Raw genomic sequence first — 9,818 nt, forward strand, 5'->3', positions numbered from 1 at the left:
TCTATCATAGTTAAAAAGAAAATAGGATGTTTATCTAACTTCCACTACACCCTACAAATAAACACTAATGTATTTGTTTTTCTACTTGTGTGAAGATCATTTTAAATTGAATCATCTTACATTTTGCAAAATTTATTTTTACAATATAATGCTCCAGATCTCCTTCACACCCTAAAAATTCAAAATACCCTTAATTTGTGAATTTAAATCATTTTTGTTGACCACTCCTCATGTTTGTTGCAACTACATGTTTCAAGGAAGTATCTAGTTGTATTCCTTTAACCAAAGTTAGAGTTTAAAGTGTTCTAATTCTAATTGCAATCCTCAAATCATGGTTTCTCACTCTAATTATTCTTAAGAACCATGTGTATTATTTGTTGGAAATTTCAACTTATTAAAAATCATAGCATGTGATGGTTAAACATTCACAAAAAAAAAATTAATTTCTCATTTTATTTTACAAATGATCATTTTTGTGCATTTGGTCTAGTTCTTCTAGTTTTTTTATTTCTTTCACATGTTAATGTATTCGATTCACGGTTTTTGGAATTTTTAAGTGCTTTTCCCATTTATTATGTTCAAAGCATAAATCTTCTAGTAATTAATTTTTTTCATCATTTTATGCAACCCAATCCTTAATTTCCACCATTTATGTATGTACACATGAGAGTTTAATATTTTTCTAGCAAAAGAACATAAATTTCATGATGTAACTTAAATTGGACCTTTATGTATAATGATAGGCAATGAAAAATACAAAATTCATTTGATACTTCAATCCTTAAATTTTACCTAATACAAAGTATTGCCTTTTTAGAGATTTATGACACAATACAAATACTTGCAAAATATATTTATTTACTTTTTGAAACTTCAATTTCATACTCCAAATCTTATCACCATTTTAGAACTTTAAAAAAATTGACACAAAAGAAGAACTTACACTTTACCTCTACATCCCTAATTTCCACCAAATTTGTATGGATTTTCACAAGAATTTTGAACAATTGAAGAATTGAAGAATTTTGAACAATTGAAAGATCTCTCTCTAGACTAAAACTAGAAAGGTTCTAAACTTTCTATGAATGTAATAGGTTTGAATAAGGAATATAATATTTCCCTATTTTGTTTTATACATGAATCATAATCTCACTGGAGCCTTAGTATTACTTACTAAATGATGGACTATTCCATTGTCACCTTTCTATCGTTGTAAATAATCCTCTTTGCGATTTTATGAATGTATGATTGTTTTTCTCAATGAATGTTCTCTTTCAAGATCCTTTGTTAATGAAGTATGGATCATGTATATTTACTCTTCTATCTTCATGAAAATTGGTCATGAATAGATTTTGTAAGAGAAAGAAGTAAAGGGATTTGTCCTTATGAGGTATCTGGGTTATCAATTTTGTTTAGCCTTTATGAGTGCTTCCCACAAGAGGATCTGAAAATGATGAATTATGTTTGTGTTACTTTGTTCATTTTGTTCTCTTCTCAACAATGAAAGGTCTATGGAGTACAAGGCCTAGTTTGGAAAATAGATATCTTCCAATGAAATGTTACCTTCCTAAAAATTTCTTTGGTTTGGACATTGTTTTCCTTCTCCTTTCCACAACCCCCCTTATATTCAAGAGTTGGCTTCAAAAATCTTAGAGGTTATTTCATAGGTTGCAATTAGTCTCACAGTTGTAGAAATTTCATGAAAGGCTACCCTTTTTGAAAACTCATAGAAGCTAATTTTGGGGATCAATAGTTTCTTTTTTCTAGCATGCTCTGTGGGACCCTGCAGTTCCTTCTCTAGTTTAGAATTCTATTTGCTTGAAAGAGTAATGGATGTATATTTCCACATATATCTGAAAATGGTCATGAAGGACGCATTCATGGCACTGTATCATGAAAGATGATTATTTGACACCCAGTGATATGTTATGCAAATTTCAACAACAATTGGAAGCTATTGAAATTGAGAAATTACAAGCTTGAGAAGAAGAAAATTAGGTTGAATCACCAACCTTAGTCTTCTAGTTTGTGAGTGCCACTATTTTGGATGAAGAAGATTGTTCCCTAAAGATGATGGACCCTAATTGGTGTTTCCCTCTTCCTTTCTTAGAAATCCTTTTCCCAATAGACATTCTACTTCCATAAATGATATCTCTCTACAAACGAAGACTAGTAGTTTGGTATTTGGGCTATTCAAACCAATAGAAAGGAGAAATATCGTAGCCCAAATCCTTATTAGATTTTCCCATTCCAAATGCATCACAAAAGGATTCATTAAAAAGATTTTTCTGATTTTCACAAAAGGTTCTCCCTGCAAAAAACTTAGTAGTTTCAGACCAAGGCAACCAGTGGTCATGCAAGATATAAATAAGAGAGCAAAATCTAAAAAATGGATGAAGCCAACGATTATAGCTTTTGGGATGAGTTAGATATTTTTTTCTCATCATTTGTTTTTGATTTGTAGTCAGAGGGGGTAGAAGGCTATCAATTCCCCAAAACTCACCTCAAATAAATCTAGAGGCTCGATAATGTCTTGAACCTATTTTATACGAAGATGCAAACACCAAAGAAATATGCCTCTTGTGAAGAACCCATTTCACATTGAATACAACATGTGTGCAGGTGTCTTATTAGAGGCCTAATGCAACAATAAGAAAAATAAATGATTAGGGCCATCACCTCTTCAATTCCATAATATTATCTCTAGGATGTGTGTTTTCTAGGTTTACATATGTCAATATCCCTAGAAGATATAAAAAATCTCATGATGGTCATCTATTTCACATCTATTTCTATTGGTATCATTGCAAATTTTAAAGGGAAAGGAATCTAGGGCAAGAGGGAAGTTATTTCAAAAATCATGCCAATGGTTTCATTTAGTAAAAGGTAATGTCAGTTATAGTAGGTTAGCTTAGTAGGCAAGTTTGTACAACTGGTTTCCCCTAAGTGCCTTGTGTGCATATTTTGTATGGTGGAAGCTTTTGTGTTCTCATAAATTTTGTAGACCATTCCCAAAGTGTCATGGACTTCCAAAGAAAAGAGACTGAAAACAAAGTCACAAGAATGAGGAAAGCTCAAAGGTAAAACAAAAACATGGAAATTGGTAAACATCATGTGAAATAGCTATTTCCTTTCCATTTGATGGTTCTTGCATACAGTTATTGGTAGCCTTCATTATTTATTAACAAAAGGGGACATGTAACAACATAATTCAAATAAGTTTTCTTCACGCTTCCTTTAAAAACCATCTTAAAAAAAGGAAAATGATATACATCCAAGTAGTATGGAAAAGTCATATGTGTTTCTTTATATTTTTTTCTTTAAAAATGGTAATTATTACATAATACTATATACATCATTTTCAAAAGGAGAAAAAATTACAAAATGTTGTATTAACATTGTGGTTGATAAAGGTAGCACTAGTAGCAAGAGAGAGACCAAGCCCCCAGTCAGTCAGAGGTAGTTGATTGTCATCATCATCCTCATCCTCATCTAAGTCATCTGGCTATTGATCTCTGTCAGAATGTAAATTATAGTCAAAGACCAAGATCTTCAATTATTCAATCCATCCTCTATCCAAATTTGGGTCATGTCTAGAGAGCTTCTTTAGAAATGCACATGCAGGGACAAAACAATCTGCATATTCCTCCAAGCACATGGTACAAAAATTCCAAATGAAGTCAACCTAGGGCACACCGACATATCTCTCTATAAATGTTCTTAAATTAGTCATGGTAGGAAGGCTCACTCCATACTATGTGTGCTTCATAACCTGATCTAGTCCACTGATGAGCTCATCTTGAAATAGCCCACGAGTCAATTTTTCTATAACATGAACTTGTTAGCCCAAGTCTAGAGGAAACCTAATGAAACATGACACAATGTCTATGTCCACCTAGTACAAAATCTCTCTTGAACACCCATTTCATAGCTACAATAACCAAGTCATTATTCATCCCTAGCAGGTGCTCTAGATGAGTACTCCTTATCCTTCCTAAGAAGACTTGTTGGGCCTTCATCATATTTAGCCTCACTAGAGTATCCATCCTTCTCACAACAACAAAATTTCCCTCTACTAATCACTTTAGAAACAACTCAATTTTAGAATGATCTTAAGGTTATTAGAAGTTGTCTTTTATAGACCACCCACCCTCTTGTTGCACAAGTTTACCTTTTCTCCTAAATTTACTCTTTAGAAAGAAATCATTCCTAAGATAAGGTGATCCATGTTAGCTGCCCCAAGTGGGATAGATTCTGAATGCCAATATTCTTCCACATGACACTAGAGGTGATGTAAATCATATGGTTTGGGTAAGATGAAAATGAATGAATTTAGTATTAATGCTAGGATATAAAATTTGTTTCTTTCTTGGTGAATTTTCTTGATTTTATAACTATAAACTTTATCCTTTTAAAAGTTTTGTCATGTATAAATGAACCTCCGTAAATCCTTAGCATTACTTAATATTTAATAATCTATGTATTTTTTTTTTCCAAATTAATATGTGGTGAAATAAATGAAAAATCTAAAGGCTGCTCCTGCCACCACCCCAGTTTCTAACCTACAAAATTACTAGAGTCTTTTCCAAATGAAATTGTAAAATTAAAAGTAGGTGATGCAAATAACTCTATCGAGATATTCACACCTATCTAGAAATAGAGCAATATTTGATAAGAACCAAGGTGATATCCTTGTCAGGACTATGGACATTTGTCTAGCAGCAAGGCTTTATACTATCAGCTATGGGAGGTTGAATCCATGTACATAGCTTATTGGCTTGCATATTTCTTTTTTTTCTATTCATGGAAGAAGGGAAATTTATCATGAGAACACACTAAAATAGTGGACTTGTTTTCCCTTACCTGAAGATTTATAAATTGAAAAATTTTAATTATAAACATGAGCACTCATAAGGACTCTTCCACATACTATATTGTAGAAATGATATTTCATGCTGACATTTATTTACTTCAAAGCATAGGGTTTTTATTGCTTTTTGTTTTACAAGGTGTAACCTTTGCTTTGGGAATTTTGATCTTTGCAGATGAGAAACCCGCCCCCTTTCTCGAGCTCCTCTTTTTGTTACAGTCTCTATATTTTTTCTCTTGAGATCATTTAAACAAAGGTTTGAATTCTTCCAAACTTATATGGCAAGTTGTTCCTAAGGTTTAAATTTTCCTTGACTGCAGGGCCCCAAATATCAGCAAGCAATGATAGGCAAAACCTTGAAGGCTTTCTTTGACAAGTTTGTCACTGAGCTTTGATCAGAGATATTAGTGATGGACTTCAGAAAATACAATGGACAAGGGATCTGGTTCTCAAGCTAAAGATACTAGATTCTATTGGCAAGAGACATTGCACAGGTCATCTAGTGTTCTCATTGATGGCAACCCAAGTTAGTGCACCCATCTGCATTGCATGATTTTATCATATTGAAAGTTAGATTGGAGATTTCTTCAAGTCGGGAGAGCTAAGAACAAAACACCTAACAAAGGAGTTGTAATGTTACCAAAATGTATTGGTGGGTGAAAAATGTGTGAATGAGAGATGAAGAGGAAAACTACCCTTTCCCTCCAAGGAGAGATGAGAGTTTCACTATGAATTTCCCTTCAAACACTTTTCACCTCATTACATTAGAAGAGGAGAGGAAAATTCACTAGATTCAACCTCCAAATATGAAGATAAAATTCTAAGTAAAATAGGAATGATAAGCTAATCCCCTCTTCCTATTTGAAATGGAAAGGAATTGGTTGAACTATGTAGTGCAAAAGTGATAAATAACTGATTATAACTTGAGATCAGAATATCAGATGAAGTTACTACTTACTAAGTTGCCATTAGTTTTATGTGCAAAGTCTTTCTATATACTCTAGGCAGTTACTACTACCGAAATATTCAGTCGGTAAGCACAGAGCAGTCAGTTATAGAAGAAAGTAGTCATAGAGCCTAGTATACATCGAGCTGCCTACTGAGTAACACTCTATGTCTACCGAGCAGCAAAAATGATATACCGAGTTAACACACACTGAGTGAAACGTGTTACTAGATTCATTGAACCTAGACACACATGGGAAAACATGTTACAAGATCAAGGAACAAAGAACCATTATTACATTGGAAATTGCACTTAAAGATTTTGTATGATTTCGAGGTCATTTATCCAATAGAATATTTTGCATGGTTATTCATTTGATAAATCATGTTTGTAAGATCAAAGCAATGAATAGATCACCGACATAATAGATCTATTTATACAACATGGATTAAGGATAAAGATGAGGAAAAATAGAGATATATGAAAAAAGACATATGTGATAGATAAGGAAGCACTGAGTAATGCGACTATCAGAGACACAGAGGTCATCGAGAAGGATTTCAAAGAATAGTCAAGGAACAGAGTAAACAGAAGGGTTTACCGAGTTAACCTATGGGTTACCAAGGTATGCTATAAGCAAGGCAATCTCATTTTGAGTACATAGAATCTGCTATAACATTTCAGATGTGAAGTTGTATATATTTGTAAAGATTTTATTGTAATATTTTGAGTTGTAAGAGAAACCTTTAACAGGGTAAAAGACTCTAACAAAGTCTATAAATTGTAAAGCCTTTAACCAGGTGCAACATTTAGAATAAGTGTTGTAAAATCCTTTAGAAAGGTAGATCTAATGATCTTGATAATCCTAATAGGGTAAGCTATCAGAAATAGCTAAACATGTAGCTCTAATTGAGAAACCTTTATTATTGCAGTATTGAAGTTGTGGGTGCCATCCCCACTGCAGTTTTTCTCTCTAACCAAGAGTTTCTGCGTAACCAAAATATATGTGTTATGGAGTGAATCATGTATGATTGTTATTTATTTGTTTTAGCTTTATGTTATGTTACAACAATTTTTGGTTTATGCATAACAGTAAAGATATTGTTGAAGAAAGGATTTGAAGTACTGATACACCCCTCCCGTCTTAGTACATTAGCTTTCCATATTGGGCCTAACAATTGGTATTAGAGCTTCAATCTTGGAAAAGGGTTTAATAGCCTAAAGAGAAAGATCTTATCAATGGAAGGCTATAAACAATCTCAGAGAATTGTGTATCTGCAAGAAGAGTTGGATCATGCTAATCAAGTGATTGTAGACATGCAAAGACAAAGGCAAAAATCATTAAAAGTTAGAAGAAGATTATTTGATGATTTGTAGGACTCTCAAGAGTTAGTGGAATAAATTGAAACATCATCTGAGAATAGTATATCTGAAGAGACTGAAGAAATGATTGAAGAACTGAAGGAGAAGAACAAAGCACTGATTGATTAGCTAAAAGCAATGAAAAGAGGACATGAACATTTCAACACAAAAATGACTGAAAATCTTGATGCATTGAGGACAACTGAGGATAAAGTAAGAGATCTAGAAAGAGAAAATCAATAGCTTGAAGCATTAGTATTTGAAAAGAATGATGAAATCACAAGGTTGACTGGGATTCAACAAAATCTGTCAGAACAATTGGGTTATGCACATCATGAAGCAAATTTGAAAGATGATGAGAATCAAGCATTGAAACTTGAAGTATCAAGGTTGACCGATGAACTTGAAACAGAGAAGAAATCTAAATAAACACTAAAAAAGAGTTATGAAGCATCAAAGATGTTGGATGAGCAACTTAATACAAAGAGACCCAACAAAGTTGCAGGACTCGGTTACAAAGGAAAAGACTCTACCAAGAAGGGAATCCATACTACCGAGAGAGGAGAATCATCAAAGCAAGCTGGAAAAAAGAAGAACATCAAAGGAAAGAAGCCTACTTGCAACTACTGTGAAAAACAAGGACATACTACTAATATGTGCCAAATCAGAAAAGGTAAGCAACCAAATGTCACTAGGTCTAATGGTTATTGTCACAATTGCAATAAATATGGTCACACATGTAACCAATGTAGGACAAAGTCTGCTAGCAATTATGAGAAGGCAAAATTCAAAGGGTTTTGTAAAAACTGCAATAGATATGGACATAGTACCGAGAAGTGTTGGTATAAGCAAAAGAACTATATGTGGTCTGCACACCAAGAAAATACTAGAGGCTACCAAACTCACATAGATCCTAACTGACAATATTCAACAGTACCATGGGATTACAATACAAGTATATGGTGTGAATGTTGTGGAAGATATGGACATATAAGTGCCAACTGCTTTATAAGGTTTGGAATGAACAACCGAAGATCATGGAGAAATCCGAGTATGGCATGTTTTCATTGTCACAAAGTTGGACACTTGGCTAGAGATTGCAAAGATCAACCTAGAGGAGACACTGAGGAAATAAAAGGCAAATTACAGATGATTTGGCAAAAGAAGGAAAGTGTGTCAAATGAAGAAAGTACCTTATCTACCAAGTTAGGTGCACCTATTGCAAATTAATCAATAAAGGTATGAAGGGATTACATTCTCTCAAAGGTTAAATCTTAACAGTTCCTATTTTATCATGTACTTAATTCAAAATCTACATAACTAAAGATGCATTAGGAAAGTTGAAATTTTATCAAGCCTTTTGGAAGCCCGTGTAGTCGATGAATATAGGAAGTTTGGCTACTCGGTAAAAGCATAAAATGGAAGTGGTATCGAGTGCATTTAATGTTTCCTAACCTAACTACATGAAGCCCGATAAGGTATATTGTGTACTTATAGCTTTTGCATGGTCATTTTAAACTTACCAAGTTTTCAAGAAAGCAGAGCAAAGCGATTCAAAGGTGATCAAACCTCCTCCGAAGAAAAATTCAAGGTATTTACATCAATCACAACGTATTGTCAAGCTAGTTTACCGATCATATCAGTTGTGAATATATGTTTTATAATTGGTAATAGAAAGCGTCTGCCATTTAAAAGTCTTCAAACCCTAAGGATCTTTTGTTAGTATTTAACCAAAATTTGCAATGGCACCTAAGATCCAAAAGCCCATTGTTGTTGAGAACATTGAAAAGCCCTCACTGAAATACTCTCTAACTCCCAAAGTAGCATCTGAACCGGATGATAAAACTGCATTTTCACTCATTCCGGATAGAGTTTTACTAGTTGAGGATGTCAGATTCTTCACTAAGTGTCGTGTTGAGGAACTAGGTCATGTTGAGATCAAGGACACATATCATGAATTGTGTGCCAATGGGAAATTGGATAGCAAGTACAAACACATTAAAATCAAGGGATTGACTGAAGCCCTAACCTATCCCCGTGTATTCAAACCCCAGTGGGTTAAGTTTGTTCTGAGTAGAGTTCATGATGATTTCATGTGGTTAGAGGAGAAACCATTCAAGATCACCAAGGAAATTATTCATTTGATCATCGGTTACCCTATTTTTGATCATGCCCGAGCTCAGAAAATGATATCACAAAAGGAATTGATCACGTTAACTGGAGTTGAATCTGATTGCAGAGGACTAAAATTGAACAATGTCATAGATGCAGAGCTGAAGTTTTCCATTAGAGTAATAGGTTATTGTTTCTTTCAATCGGCAAGGGAAAACAGTGTACCCTGTGCAACAGTTGATTTAGCATATAAAATAGTGAAGAAAGGAATGAAAATTGATTTAAGCGAAGTATTGTTGAAAAACCTGTTTGAGAATCTAAACACCATAAGGAAGCTGAAGAAGAACAACTCGGCTAATACATTGAAGTTTGGATCACTTTTGGTATGCATGTTTTTCTATTTTGAGAAATTCTTTCCATCAGTCGGTAATGTAGTTTGGGAGCTACACCAACCAATCACCTATCAAATCAATGACTTCATCAAAAAGCTAGGTGATAACTTTAATGATATCATGGATGATTACTTTA

Source organism: Cryptomeria japonica, chromosome 1 (assembly GCF_030272615.1).
Source record: "Cryptomeria japonica chromosome 1, Sugi_1.0, whole genome shotgun sequence".
Taxonomy (NCBI): Eukaryota; Viridiplantae; Streptophyta; class Pinopsida; order Cupressales; family Cupressaceae; genus Cryptomeria; species Cryptomeria japonica.